This window comes from Macrosteles quadrilineatus, unplaced genomic scaffold (genome assembly GCF_028750875.1).
Source record: "Macrosteles quadrilineatus isolate MER2022 unplaced genomic scaffold, UCM_ALF_1.0 Scaffold_5__1_contigs__length_97177068, whole genome shotgun sequence".
NCBI classification, from domain to species: Eukaryota; Metazoa; Arthropoda; class Insecta; order Hemiptera; family Cicadellidae; genus Macrosteles; species Macrosteles quadrilineatus.
Window position 1 is genome coordinate 47103127 of NW_026542598.1, and position 16404 is coordinate 47119530.

The 16404-nt window shown below is 32.0% G+C and overlaps 1 protein-coding gene across 1 annotated transcript in view; it reads left to right on the forward strand.

Annotated features, from left to right (window-relative positions):
- The first annotated feature begins 6207 nt into the window (after positions 1 to 6207).
- The window catches only part of LOC128995306 (calpain-C-like), a 90724-nt gene continuing 80527 nt past the window's right edge, over positions 6208 to 16404 (forward strand). Inside the window, exon 1 of the mRNA XM_054420282.1 lies at positions 6208 to 6372. The gene's annotated coding sequence lies outside the window, so the exon portion shown is untranslated. The remainder of the gene's footprint in view (positions 6373 to 16404) is intronic.

Genomic DNA, 16404 nt, shown 5'->3' on the forward strand with positions numbered 1-16404 from the left:
ATGTAGTATAGACAAGAGAGAAAATGAACCACACTATAGAGAAAATGTAGTATGGACAAGAGGAAAGATAATGTATACTAGAAAGAAAATGAAGCACACTAGAGAGAAAAATGTAGTTTGGACAAGAGGAAAAATAATGTATACTAGACAGAAAATGAAGCACACTAGAGAGAAAAATGTAGTTTGGACAAGAGGAAAAATAATGCATGCTAGAAAGAAAATGAAGCACACTAGACAGAAAATTTAGTATGGACAAGAGGAGAATAATGTATACTAGAAAGAAAACGAAGCTCACTAGAGAGAAAATAGTACATTCAAGAGAGAAAATGAAGTACACTAGAGAGGAAAAAGTGTAGACAAAAGAGGGAAATAGTGTACACTAGTAAGAAAATGAAGCTTACTTGAGAGAAAATAGTGTAGACAAGAGAAAAAATATTGTATACTAGAGATGAAACAGAGTAGACAAAAGATAAAAATAGTGTACAATAGAAAAAATGCAGCTTACTAGAGAGAAAATACTACAGATAAGAGAGAAAATAGTGTACACTAGAGGTCAAATAAAGTACTATAGCGATAAAATGAAGAACACTAGAGAGCAAATAGTGCGGACTACTTAAGAAATAACTCAAACTAGGGAGGAAATTATGCGGTTTATATGACAGAAACTAGAAAGGAAATGGTGCAGGATAAAGTGGAAATAATAGCATTAAGACATCTGAGTCACTGTCTCTAGGTTTAACCTCAATACACTCTGAATGTAAACTTAGAATGGATCTGAATATTAAGGGGAATGCGAAGCGAGCTTGAATGTCACATTTTCAATTTGAAAGGGTTTAAACTTGAACAAAACACATTTAAATTTACAGTGGTTTTGGTTAAAATTAAAGGCTAGAACAGTATACTACTTAATGAACAGTTCTAGAAATATCTATTTGTAAAAATATTTACTAAGAGTTGAAAACAAACTTTACCGTATTCCGTAATACATAGGTTAACGAGCAAGGTGCAAAGTGATAGGGATATGATCATAGTTCTACTATTTGCCTTGTATTTAAACAATAAAATTATATCTTTGAATATCTCTTGGTTACAAAGAAACAAAGGAAACTAAACACAATTAATACCATTTTTATTGAAACAAGTAAAAACGTGTTCAAAAGCCATCAGTGTGATCCAAAAATTTGTTTTTAATTTTTGTTAAGGGGAGTCACTACTCAAATTAGTGAAAAATCTTAAAATTTTTTGTTCCTAAATTATTATATATATCTTTTTACATTATAAAAACCACCCAAAATCATTTTTACATACATGTACCTAGGAGAAAAAAAATAAAAAAAAACTGTTTTACGGTGCGACAAAGACAAGTAGGCTAATGTAACCAAAGGCTTATAAAAAGGTATGTGCATATGTTATTCACAACTTAGCCCTAAATAAATTGTAGTTTATAGCTTTTTGCATTCTTAATTGTTTGTTACCATGGCATTGTAAAAAAACATTACCAAAAATGTTTTTTATTAAAAAATGCTAGTTATTTTGTATAGTAAAACACATCTGCCGGAAAACTTCTGTTTCCCGAAAGTTGTGTTTTTCCATGCTTCAGCCTAAAAACTTTTATATTCCCAAAAAACTACTTGAGCTACAGTTCTGAAATTTTGTACACACCTTTTGCATATAAAAACCTAAAAGAACACGTATTTTGAATCCATTTGGTAAAATTGTTTTTTATATATAAATTAACAAAAAATTTTAAAAAATTTAAAAATATTCTTAAAATTTCCTGTCATTAAAAAAAAAGTAAATTGTTTCTGTAATACAATAAAAATACGTGATATTAAAGTAAATTGAATGCTGAAGAAAAGTATACCATTTCCATTTGTGTAAGGTTTATGGTTTTCTTTAAATATCAATTTTTTAAATGCTCCGGAAAAACAACAAAACCCACTTTTAGAGCACATAAAAAAATAGTTTTTATTAATTTTTTTTTGTTTTAGGTCTTTCTTAAGTAGGCCTATAAAAGCCTGATACAAAGTAAAAATTAGTTAAAATGACCATTTTTGCGATTTCAGAAGCGACTCCCCTTAAGTAAACTTAAAGCTATGTAAAAAGTAAAATGTATGAGTAAAACTTTTGTATACCTTAAGAATCTTCTTAAGCAATAAATGTTGAACTCAAAGTTTCACACATACGGATAGTTGCATGAGCCAGAAGTTCTTGTTGACTTTATGCAGAAGCACGCTTGCCTAACTTAACTGCTTCCAAGCTCAGTAAGTTTTATGATTTTATCTTTAACACTATTTCACCCCCACTTTAGTTTAATTTTATTTCATAACATGTCAGACCCATTTAGGTCACATTAATATTTACATAGGGCCTATTAATTGTATGGGATGCAAACAGTCAGTTCGAAATCTAGTTTTGTATTTGTTGTTTCGTTTTTTAACCGTTTGCAATATCAGATGTTGACTTTAGCAGTTTGTGGAAGTGTAAAAATTATGGCTTCTGTTTAACTAAATTAATTTAAATAACAATTGAACATTGGTGATTTTCAGTTATGACCGCGCCTTCAACTTCTTGCGGCTATAAACTCTCAAATTGTGAATGTGCAGTTACAGAACTGAAGGCACGGCAGAAAATCGTATCAACTGCAGTAGCAATGACCGAACTCTATTATCTACGAAATTTAAATATTGCATTAATTACATTAATTATTATCTTCAAGAAGAACTGTTAATATTGGAATTATACTAATTTAAAATAATAACTCCGCCAATATTTCTGAATTTTTAATTTTTATGAGGCCTTTCGCCAGCTATGCTGGCATCATCAGACACATCACAAAACTGAAGGTTATGTTTATGTTTAAAATTATAATTGTACAATTATTATATTATTTTAAATTAGTATTAATTATTATATTTAAAATTTTAATTTTATAACTCAAATTTATAATTTTAAATGTTAAACTTTGTAGTGTTTTTTTCGCGAATTTCCCATATAGGAAATAAGCTATTACCGTAGTACTCATGGTAAGACCTGGACCCGGGACCGATTTATTTTTTCGTTTTGAGGTCCCTAGAAGCTGAAAACACCATCCGTTCAAATTCAAATATATATATATATGTCCGTTAGCACGATAACTGGAGCAAAAATGATCCGATTTTGATGAAATTTGGTACAAACGTGTAAACCTACATTCATTCGAACGAGTTCGCGAACCAGCATGATCGGACTATGGGAACGGGGGTTTATGGGGAGTTTTATGGGGTAAAAATAGGTTTTTCCCATTTTTGACCCTAAAAACACAAAACTTTACTACAATTTCTTTCCAAACCATTTTGTAAAGCTTAAAAAAACAAATAATTTAGTATATTGAATCGTTATTGTGCGCCTAATGATTACGGGAAAAATTCCAAAAAATTTTAAATATAAAATCTCCATGTTATTCTTATGGAGAATAAGTCAACTGTTGTAGTTTGCTTGTTTATGAACATATTTTGATCGAATTTGGAAAATAATTCATTTCTTACTAAACTATTAACATTTTAAAACCACCTTTTTAAAGTCCTTGTTGCAGCAAACCTGCAAAACTCGTTAAACTAATTCTATTTAAATTTGGAATAAATATGATATTTTTAAGGAGGCATTTTTGTGTAAGTCCTATCTTGGAAATTTGCTTAGTCTGCAGGTTTGCTGCGGCGGTGGTTATTATTATTTAATATTACACTATAAGCCTAGTCCCATTTTAAGCATTATTAGTTATTAGATCACATATTTAACGATTTATAAGCTTGGTTGGGAATTCGTAATTTACAATCATGAATAGTATATTTTTCATAACAAGAGTAGAAAGTGAGTCATTACATATTTGAGACCATTTTTAAAGTGCGAGATTTATCGAGCACTTTACATGGTCGAAAATATATATAGAACCACTTTCACTCGTATTTTGAACGTTAGTTTTCGCTACACTACAAAGAATAATTATTTTTTTCATTACAAAACTCATAACATTTGTTAGGTTATGCCTTCAATTTAAAGTTAATATTTATACTCTAGTTGTTGAAAATTGTAACAGTTGATAAAACAATAACAAATATTTGAAGTTTTTGGACAGTGGACAATTTTTGGTTGTAAACGATGTTACTTTCGGTAGTAAACCATAGACAGCTGTTAAAAATATTATGTTTCACAGGTTGTAAGCACATAACGAAAACAGCTCAACTCATAGTAGTGTAGTGAAAATATTTTAAAATATGGCATTCACAAATCATTAATAAACGGAAGATTGACATTAAACTACAACTTCTTGCTAAGCTTTATAATATGTTACTGTTAATATTCAGACATAATTAAAATTGCCTTCCACCCCTCCATGTATTTGTACTAATTTCTACTGTCAATTATTTTCAAAGCAATAATTATATACGGAATATTTTACAATTACTATTGATTTTGACCCGTGTTACCAGTTCCCAAGCCAAATCCAACACTGTTTCGCTACCACAGCTGTGTACAGATAATTTCCATACTTTTTTACCCAATTGAGAACCTTTACAGTAATACGAGGGTATCGAGTAGTTTTTGTATAAGATTGGAGGTCGTGTTTTACAACATTCTTACAATACTTTTAAAAATTAGGCTACATGGAGAAAAAGTGCTGTTAGAAGAGAAAGAACGTGGAAAAACTAAATAGAAGTTATTTAAGTAAACTGAATGCTTTGAATAAAAGTATTAAATCCATGCGGTAACCTAATTTACAAGTTTAAAAAATTTAAACCAAAATAAACATGTTATTAATTGCACAGTTGGTCTCTAAAATCTATTGCACACTAATTTAGTCTGGAACAATTTCAGTTAAATTAAATAAATGGTTGGTTATAACGTAATTCAATTGAACTCTTCAAATATTTTTATCGACAAACTATTTAATATGGTAAGTGAATCTAACAGTACTGTATATTCAGTTTGAATTTTAAACATATGTGTATTATATTTAGATCTGTAATTGTAATAATAGCTAATTCTATTAATCTTAACCACAATGTTATAACATTATGGTTAAGAAGATATATGAAACACATAACATATTATGTGTTTTTTATATCTTCATGATCCAAAGACGTGTAAAAACAGAGCTTCTAGTTACACATTTATGTGTCGTAAGCTACACTATCATATTTAGTTTTAATTTAAATGTACTAGGAACATAAAATGTCTGTAATCCGTTCCTATTCATACATACATAGTTTTTACAGGAGCCGCATAAAGATATTGGATATTGCTTAGTCATTTTGACTATAGTGTTAGTGATAAGATGAATTAAGAAGACCCCTGAAGATGCCACCCAAGGAGAAAATGCACAGGGCTACACAAACATCTAACATTGCATCTTGATCATGTAGAGCTCAGGGAACAACAAAAGTAAATCTAACACAAATATAAGATTAACATAACCGTTCGCTGGGCCCCTGTTTCGTTAGACACAAGACCTATCTCCTTTAACACCACAGAAAACATACTAGTAGGATGTTTTCTGTGTTTAACACTGACATAGTATAGGGCCCCCGAGAGTTATTCTCTAAGGGGCCCTCGAATTGATAGGGCTCAAAAATAAAATACCAATGACGAATTGCCTTTTGCACAGACATGCCTCACATATGGGTCTCATGAAGATGTTCTCGGAACCCCTAAGTCTTTAGAATTGATCATAAAAGACACGTGACTCTCTATTTACACATTTAGCTGATTACCAGTGTCCCAAACAAAGGTGTCCTTAGAAGCCCCATAGTTGTTGGTGCCCGATTATTGAATATGATCTAGTTTCACATTATTATGGGGCGCCAAAATATGTTCGCTGAACCCCCCCATTCTGTAGTATGTTGTCCCAAACAAAGGTGTCTTAGGAGTAGGAGCCCCATAGTTGTTAGTCCCTGATTGTACAATGCCTATGAACTAGTTTCATCAAGCAAGGACCCCTAAACTTGTTTACTGAGGGGTCTCCGTGCCATATTTTTGTAAGTTGTTAGCTACTCTTCCCGGCTTTTGCTTTTTGGTATTTCCAACGCCATCCAAACCTGAACCCAACTGTAACAGTCACTGACCACTGCTCCTTTCTCTTCTCCCTCCAGTTGCGACTCCAGTTCGGGCGACGTTCTCCAGTAGGCGCTAGTGTCGCATACCTCTCCAGCGAGGCCACTCACCCGTTGTTGGCGTTGTTGCGTTGTTACCTGTTGTTGTTGTCAAGTGCCTTCACTACACGTGGGTTCTAACTGTACTGTGCTTCGTGACATCTTGACGTTTGTGCGGTTCGAGTGTTACATCGCATTGTGTAGTGCTGTGTACATGTAGTCTCATTCGGATAACTTTTGAAAGGTAGGCCATAACAGCTTGATAAGGAATACATCCAGGTTTTTGAAACTCAAATGAATAGTCACCTGTAAAATATTCATGTATAGACTATTTGTTTAGTATATGTTTGAGTAGGTTTGACTTTGTGTTCGTACCCTGTACAATGGTATTTGAATGAAGACCATATTGAAACTTCAGTTTCATTTTTAAGGGCGTCATCAAGAGGTATTGACAGTGAGGTGATAATGAAACTATTGAACTCTGATAATTTGCCTATTAAAATATTATATGTGTAACGCTAATGCACATTAAGTTTTTTTGGCATTGTTGTGTTCACATTTTCGGTACCGGTACATTATGAAAGGAGGCGTTTAAATCCTATTGAAACTTCAGTTTGGTTAAAATGTGTTATCGAGAGGTTTTTTTTATTGTAAATATATCTTCCACCCTGACTAGTTAGCTATTAAAATATAGGTGCAACAAATAGATTTAATCTTTGTTTTTTATTCATCGGGCTCGGTTTACCTTTTGAAGGAGATTTTGTAAACCATATAAAACTTTGGTTTGGAATTAAATGTTTTGCCTCGAGGTGTTAGCCTACATTGTTAATCATTTTGTCTAATAAAATACTATTCCTTAATAGTCTGAATTTCGGACCATTTAGCTATGAAAATCTATATGGGCAGGTATTGGGCACCTGAATTATGTTTAGCTAGTGTTAAATTACCCCAGTATATGAATTTTTTTTATTTAAATTTCCTTATGGTGAAATTTGAATTCAGGCGTGAAAAGTTCGTCAATATATTGTGTTCTTACGAATGATGAGATAGTGTGTAAATAACCTTCTGAAACTAAAAATCAACATATTAAACTAAAGATAATATGGTTGCCTCTATGTTGAAGGTTTTTATATGGCAAATCACGTATATTTTTATCTTGACTCATAGTTTTTTTTTTTCATCTATGAGATGTTACATGAGAGAGACGGGTTTAAAATTGTGGCCTTATTAAACCTATGTTTGGATCTACAAACCTCGTCCTAATATGTTATTGTGTTGTTGCTGGTGATGAATCAGTCTCTTAGATACAATGTAGCCTACTCTTATCAATAAGCGATGAAAAGATAGGTATCAATTACATGCACGAACCCATGTGTTTAGCCTCCGTGATGAGGCATGACCATTTCCATTTCATAGGCCTACTAAACAATGAAATAGGTAGGAATTTATTTAAGCGTATTGATACCTTTACTTTTCACTTACACTTACTTACCAGCAGAGTACCCGTCCTTCGTACGGGGTTGGCGTATAAAACGCTTATTGCAGTTATACTCGTGCTTTGTGTTTGCAATGGAAGAGGACACGGTTTGGGAAGATTTGGTTCTTTTAATTTACGGTATGCTATAGTATACCATAGAAACTCATCTACCATAACCATAATATTGGTCTGCCACTAAACAACATAGAACAGATTAAATTACCAAATATTCGCACAATATCACAAATTATTTTTAGATGAAAAACATAACTGTAAACAATCATAGGTACTTAGGCAGTTCCCATTGTGTATCACAGCTTTTTGTTGCTGCTTGGTTCAATTTAGATGCTGTTATAAATGAAAAAAAAAATAATAGTGCTGCATCCTGTTGGTAAGCCCTACAACTTTTTAATGCTATCATCATAGAGCCAAACTTGTGTAGTTGAAACTGCTGGCAAATTGTTTTAATTCCTTTTAAATATGAATACTGGCAAGAAACTCTAGAGCCACTGGGGTGGAGCTCGAAAGGATCTGAGATAAGAGTATGTCTATGTTAATCGGGAACGTAAGCTATCATCATACTGAATTTCAGCTTAATCCGACCAGTAGTTAATGCGTGAGAACTTCAAACATACAAACATACAAACATACAAACTTTCACATTTATAATATTAGTATGAAGTATGATATTGTGTCTTCGTACTGCGCAAAGGAGCTTCATTTTTTACACAAGAAATCGGAAACCTTTTCCGTTAACTAAAGTATTCTCTATATATACCAATCAGCTGTTCGGTATTACAAAACGTTGATCCATTGTAGTTACAGATTGCAAATGAACTTACGTATTTTGTAAACATTTCAGTTATATCCTTGCAATGTATAATGCTATCAATTTACATTACAACATTCTTTAAACCCAATCACAAACGCAAATCCTGTAACCGAGATAACCCCTAGAGACGCGGATGGATTCCCAACCATCTCGCGTTTACCTTATTGAAACTCCTTTTGCGTCTTAAAATATTTACATTTACACACTTTAGAAAAACTTCAACTAAAACTTTCTAAAAATTATCTATATGAATGGATTGCATTACCAAATGCGATGTTTTTTAGTAAATGCTCTGATTAACATTTTGAAATTATTACTATTTGTTTAGCTCTTCATATTCTCTTTACTACTATATCTTACGATTCAAGTACAACAATTGACCACTAGAATTAAAATAACATTTGATATCTTTTGATAATTTTCTTACTATTCGATTTCTAAATTGAGTCTATTCAACTCTTAAGTTTTATTCAGGAAAACTGCCTTGTCTAAAGTAGGTTAATCCGAACACTCAGTAGAGCCTGAATAAGGTGACTCAGAAGAAAACAAGATTACATCTACATAAGCTTTACTCTTCCAAAGGTGTTTGTCATTTAAGAACTCAATGTTACATGATATAGTACAAGTGTAACTAGCTTAATACAGAACGGTAATACCATGTTCAAAACTTCCACAAAATATCCAACAGCATTATTTAGACTGATAACAACTTTATAAAATATCAGTTAGGTAGATTAATGATCACTTTGAGAATAAATCAGAACATTTAGCACGTGACAGTAAATGTGCATAAAACCGGAGCCCATCAATATGATGCTTAATCCAGACATTCATTATATCGCACTTTAAAAAAAACATTATAGGTGACAGATTAGGGGTAAGCCACTTCTATAAAAGTGTATACCGTACAGCATTTGATTCAGGAGTACCCATACTTCTCAGAAATACCACGAACCTTAAGCATATTATTTGATTTAAATTCTGAAAACTAGGTTCCCCAATACGGACTAGTAAGGTTTTGCTATTTAGGATTCTTTAATATTATAACCATCTTTGTTAAGTTTTAGTTATGAGTTTATCGTCGTATAGTTGTCCTTAATATTCTAAATTACTTCAAAATAAAGAGGTACGTTAATTGAACTACATCTTAACTAAGCATTAACAATCATTATAGCCTACAATCACTAACAATCTAAACTTTAATTTTGTTACTGACAAAAGATTAAATATTTAATACCGCTGTTTCTACGAAGATTATTGACTTTGATAACCTCGCTATAAAACCCTGACATAATTGCATCCCTATAAGTCAAGTTCGAGCAAACATTTTACTTGGTTCAAACCTGTTTACCTATTCTCGAGCACTATGACGTCATTTAACTCCATGATGTAAACCTCTGTTCGCAACAATACATTGGCGTTTCCTAAACAGCTGATTTCACCAGAGCAGACGAAGCGTTAAATTATATAATGACGTGACAAAAACCGCACCGTCCCTCCGACTGTTGGAAACACCCGGGCTTTCCTCAACTCCTCTTAATTTTGGAGGGAAATTTTAAAAAGGACATTTCAATATAACATTTTTTGTTGACGTGAAAATGTTTTGAAGATAAATCAAAATCGTTAACACACATCGTGTGCAATGAACGAATCGGTCTGAATTTTATTTTTGGGTTGAAAAATTATGAATGCATTTGCTCAGACACTATTTGGTGTATTTTAAATTATAAAACACTGTATTACAGTATATTACATATATTGATGTATCTCGACGGACAACTTGTACATAGCGGTGGATAAATAATCAAAATATCAAGTTAGAAGGTTAAACAAATAATAAAATGTTTCTTTTTGGTGCATAACCTTCAACATTTATCAACATTTGTTCTCCGTTATCCGTTGATTTATCATGTGATGGGTTCATGTCTTATTCAACCGGAGTTGATTGGATGCGCTGCTTTATACTCTAATCTTTGTATGACAGATGGAATAATAATGCAAGATTATTTATATTTTTAAGTTAACTTTACCTATACAGATCTCGATGTATAATCCAAGATGCTCAATTTTTCCTAATTATTGAAAACCCCCGTGTGTTGTATTATCTTTTTCACCACACTACGATGTGTTTAGCCGTTTTACAAACGTTTATTGGGGGGCGTATTGCTGAATATGCCAGCTGTCATCGTCATTTGAGGACCGAACAGGTTTTTACATCCCTAGGGCTGAAAATAAGCTGCCCGCTTAATTTCTTTCAACATTAATGCGTATTAAATACACAATCATTATCCATATAGCATTGCAATTGAATTGTTTTATTGTCACCGCTGCCTAGCGACTATTTATTATTATTTTGATTCCTCAATTATTTCTTCACATAACCTTAAAGTTGTAGTTGTGTTGACTTTTAGTGTGCATTATTATTTTGGTGAATATTGGTAATAGGGTATGGCGTGGTGAAAAATGGCGTTCGTACCACGGACTGAAATGGTTTTGCAGCTCTCGATCGTTTTAGGTTCTCGACTATCTCGAGCCGGCAAAACCTAATTTTCGGCCCAAGGTACGAAATATACTATTGCACATTAGTTTTATGTGTTTATTGTTTGTGGGTCGTTGAGCTGATTCATTTCGCTGTGTCAAAACGGAAACTAAATACAATTATTAAAATGTATGTTAAACATAACTAAGTCCTAAAGATTTTAAATAAATATTTAGCACAATTTTAAAAGCATTTTGGCGTAGTAGGTAGTTTATTTCAATTTTGCGAGAATTATTTCATTAAAGATAATAATTTCAAAGTTTCAAAAGTTTATTTAATTTCAGTGATTACATTGAGTATAAATCATAACTTGTACTTTATGTACAAATTTTGAAGTTTATATCTTTATTTTAATGTGTCTGATTTTACTTGTTTAGTTTTAGTGACTTTTGCCCTGTACATTTATGTATTATTATGGCAATAAAATAGTTTGATTCTGATTCTGATACTTAGTAATGGACTGATGTTATACAAAACCTAAAATACAATATACCTATTATTTTCCATTAAATGTTTCGGTTCAAGCTAAACATTTTTATTTTGGTGTTAATTTAAGTGTACTTTTAACGTTCTTGAACTATTATTGTTTTATTTTAAACTAGGTAAAATTTAATTAGTATCTTTATATTAAGACTAAACATTATTGCCTACAATATTCGCAAATTACTTGCAAACATTGCGACGTTAAATTACTATAGTGAATTTTTTGCTCTATTATACAAGTGAATTGTCTTACACAATTGTCTACATATCAATCGATTCCTACTTCATTAATTATTGGCCAATAGCAGATGCCATTTGTTGATTGGTCTATTGTGAAATGACTAATGGTTATGAGGTTCACTCTTGGCTTTGTGCGCTTTATAAACGAGTGATTTGTAGTGAAAGACAGGCAATAAATTAGTCTCTAGTATTTCATAGGGGATCGTTTATGAATTCAGCGAACTTGTCAGCGTCATTAAAAACTGGTTTAAATCACCCGCTTTCGAGTGCATTTAGTGGGATGAGTGACTGGTTTGTTGGTAGAATCATCAATTTAAACATCTGGGTCAATTATTGGTACGGTAATCAGAATGCTTAATATCCGAATATTAAGTATCAGAAACCTCGGTTCTGCTGGACCTAGAATTCCTCATAAATCCGGACCCAATACGGGCTATTTTCTAAACGGCTATTTGACAGCAGTTGGCCAACCAACAGTTAATGCAGCAGCAGCTATGTTAGAAACGCCGTCTTGCAAACGATTCAAATGTATGCACATATAACTGTGTGTCAATAGTTTTCCATTTTTAGTACGAGGGGGCTTTTGCCAATATGGTGTATTTTAGTATAGCTCAAAACTTGTTTTTGAGGTTAAACACTACCTTTTTTCAAAGATTATGATTGTTTAAAACACTTGTGAGATGAATAAATTAAATTTACAAAAATTTTGATATTGGAGATCTTTACGTTAAAGTGTGATTTGCCTACCTCAATCAGGTTACAATTATCACAAGTGCCTTAATCTGTTTAATCAATTTCCTCAACTGCTTACTGAATAACAGGTTGTTAAACATTTAATTGAAGGATCAGCTGTTATTAAATTACAATTAATTCACATTTTTAACAGTTTTAAAGCAAGTTGGTGAGCATCACTACTTCTTTGCAATTGAACCAAATAAATAAAACGCTAGGGTGCCAAGCCCCTGAAGTTTAGCTACCATTCATTACTCCGCTTGATCATAAGCTCACAAACTAAGCTAAATAGTAAAAATCTCTAAAGAAGGACGGGTGAAAAAGGGCTGTTACAGAGAACCCCCATATTGTATTGAGTATATAGAAGATATTATATGGATGGATTCAGAATTTACTATTCAAGTGTTTCCTGTAAAACGACTTTCTACCATTGTGAACGATGTATTTAACTATTTCATTCCGGACTTACATCCATCCGGTCTATTTAGGTTTCCATTCAGTCCGAATAACTGGGAGTTCAATGATGTGTCTGCAATTTCCTAACATAGACAAGACCTATGTTAGTCCTGTTCTCTATAAAAAGAAAGAAGGCTTTGGTGTTGAAATAAAAAATAAAATGAAACCCAACTGTGTTTCTTGAAAATTTCGGACGAAAACTTATAAATTAGGGATCTGCTGTGTCACTAGAACGTCAGTCAAAAAGATTGGCACAAAATCGTGAAAACGTTTATTTAAAAATAATTCAGACCAGGTCACAAATAAAATAAATTTCAAAGCAAAACGTCAAAGGAGCGGAGATTTTAAATATTGGTCGATTGTATCAACTTGTATATTCAGAGTGGCGGAATTGCAATTTGGTTTTACAAATCCAATAGGATAAACTCTCCGGAGACAAACAAACGTTGTTTTTTCGTCCAAAGAAAACACGGCTTTATTGACAGATCGCGAAGTTCACTCCATTACTGATCCGTCAATATTTACGTACAACATAGTGATTTGAAACAGCTGCCGTTGTTTATCAAGTCAATAACTAAGTAAGTAGTTGTTGTAGCATTACAGTGAGATCAAGCAAACACTATGACGTCTATTAGTGATGTTCTCCAATGTTCTCCTGATGTTCTCCAATAGGTAGTGAGTGGGTTTTGTTTGTATAATTTGGTGAGTGTTTCGTGATGTTTCAGTCCAGGGGCCCATTTCATAATAAACTACAAGTTACAAGTTACAACTTGTAGCTTGTAATTTCCATTAGATTTGCATTGGGCGATCAGCTGATTTACTAATAATATTAGTTTGTACTTTATTATGCAAATGGCCCCAGGGAGCCGAAACCCCACTGGACTGAGGCTGTTCTACGACCATGTCCTCTCCAGCCAGTTAAATCATTTGGTTGTAGCTAATTAACAAAAAAAAACTTTGGCTACGAAGTTCATTTCTATCAATCAACTAGCTGTTGTACCCGTGCTTTGCAACGGGAAGAGGACACAAAATAGAAACATTTTAATCTTTACATCTTTTGCATATAATAGTTACACATCCCCCAATGCTTTTAGAAACAAAATTCAACTTTTATGCCCTTTAGAAATGTTTAAGTTATGACTTTTAAATCTGGTAAGTAGTGGATACCACCATTTCATCTCCCTTAATAACATATCTTTTTATTTATTATTGAATTTTAAATTTCAATTTTGAAGTTACTACTAATTATTAAATTTAAATTAACATTTTTTTTAAATTTCACTCTTTATTATATTAAATCACAAATCCTTCCATCTTCAGTTTCTTCACTCACAATAAATCATTGGCAAAACTAAGTCAGCTGTTATAAACTTTAGAAATATTGCTATGCCTTTTCAATACAGTCTTTTGAAATATTTAAGAAACTATATCTATAGGTACTATAAAAATGTTAAACAAATAATTAGCATTAAAGACAGCAGACAAAACGAATATGATTATCAAAGCATCAAGGACTAAACAATGTAACAGCAAATACAGTATATGTTTCATTGCATCTCTGATTCTACTCTACAAAAATATCAACAAACAACTTTAATATACAATCCAGTTCTTTTAATCAGTTCCATCGTCCATTGGCTTTACATTTTCACACTTACCATAAAGTAAACATAGTTACAGATATTTAATTGATTTTGGAAACAAAAGAACATTGTGTACTGCTTAGTTTTATGATATTTTCATTGGTTTAATCAGTGGTGTGGCAAAACACAAATAATAAATGTATCAAATAAAGTAAATGTGAACTGAAAACTATGTTAAGATAAAATAAGAGTATTTTGTATTACCATTTGATAATTAACTATAGTTACACATATACAACAGATTTTAAAAAGCAAAAATCAACGACACAGTACAGTTTAGTTGTTGATGATATTCTTTAGTTTAATTTATGCATAGGTTTAGCAAAACACAATAACTTAATTTACCTAAATATACATATAAAAAACAATGTGATGTGCAAGTTGATTAAGTTAATCTAACACATGTTAAGGAGTTCGAATTTATTTAGAGTAGCCTCCAAATTCATATAAAACATCTATACATTGTAATTTTCATACTGTTTCCATGAAATCATATTAATAACATTATTTTCATAACTTAGACGCTTTAAAAAAATCCAAAGCAGAGCTGGAGTTGATACAGCAACGGTTATAGAACCTTTTTTTAATTATCATTGACATAGTTTTAGAATAAATAATCCATTATGAAAGGTTAGATTAAAATAAACCTACCTCATAGTTATGGAAAATATTATATTTAATTTCATTGTATCAGCTGTCTGAAATTGTGAAATATGCAGTTTAGCAGTTCTTCTTTTTACATTTAAATGTCAAAGCAAATGTAAACAAACATTGTAAGTGTTCTCATCGCAGCCATGGTGACCAATCAATATTTACTTTTAAAATCTTCATCTCACAACTTTTAAAGTCAAAGGGGCTAAGCCTACGGTCAGTATCGAAACGTGAATAGTCCTATAATGGTCCTTGGTATGGTAACTATATTTTTGTAAAATTTTAGCCCAGTTTGTTCAGTAGTTTTTGCACCTATTAGTAATACACATACAGACAGACACCATTAGATTTTTATATAATAATATAGATAATTCAAACTACCCGCATGCATTTAAGGTTGTTACTGGTGTTTCAAGCGCGGGACTCCTTAATATGTTATAATACTTTAACCGACTGGTACGTATGTCACAAAATCTGGCTGTATTTCCAAAATCAACAAAAACATGGCAGAAAAACACACTCCAACAGATTCGCTCCGCTAACATTATCCCCTCATAAACATTATTTGTGTTAGTAACTAGCAACTGATTCAGTATTATTCACGTTTCAGGATTGTTTGCGCTAGGATTAACAAAATGTCGTTCACTAGATTGTAGATTGTCGTCAGCTGTGGATAGCCAAATTGGAGATATGGGCATGCACGGGTAACTGTCTGTTTTGCTCGTATTGTATTCTAATGCGATCAGTACAGAATATCCCTGTTTGTGTTCCCGAGTTCTGAATCCTGTTTTGTAAAGAATATTTGTGGTTTGTACATATCGCCATAAGGAAAACTTTTTTGTAAAATATCGCCTTTTTAAAAATTTTGAAAACAACTATGTTTGAGAATATTTGCGTTTTACTTGTGAATTTAAAACTTTTTTTCGTATTTTATAACTTTGAAATATACTGCGTCAGCATTGTATATTTCAAAGCTGTTTGTATCCCACTACAAGTTCTTTGCCGTTTTTTAAGTGATTCGCAATATATATTTTCTACTGTGCACAATATTGTTACTAAATCAATCATAGTTACGTAGTTAAACATGTTTTAAATTTTATTTTCAATCCCTATATCTTAATTGTTAAAATTACTGTTGTTATTTTACCGCTTAAGAAAATGTATTTTCTTCAAAATGCTCCCTCTTCTTTTTATTCAATGATGTGTGCTAATTCTTTGAAAAA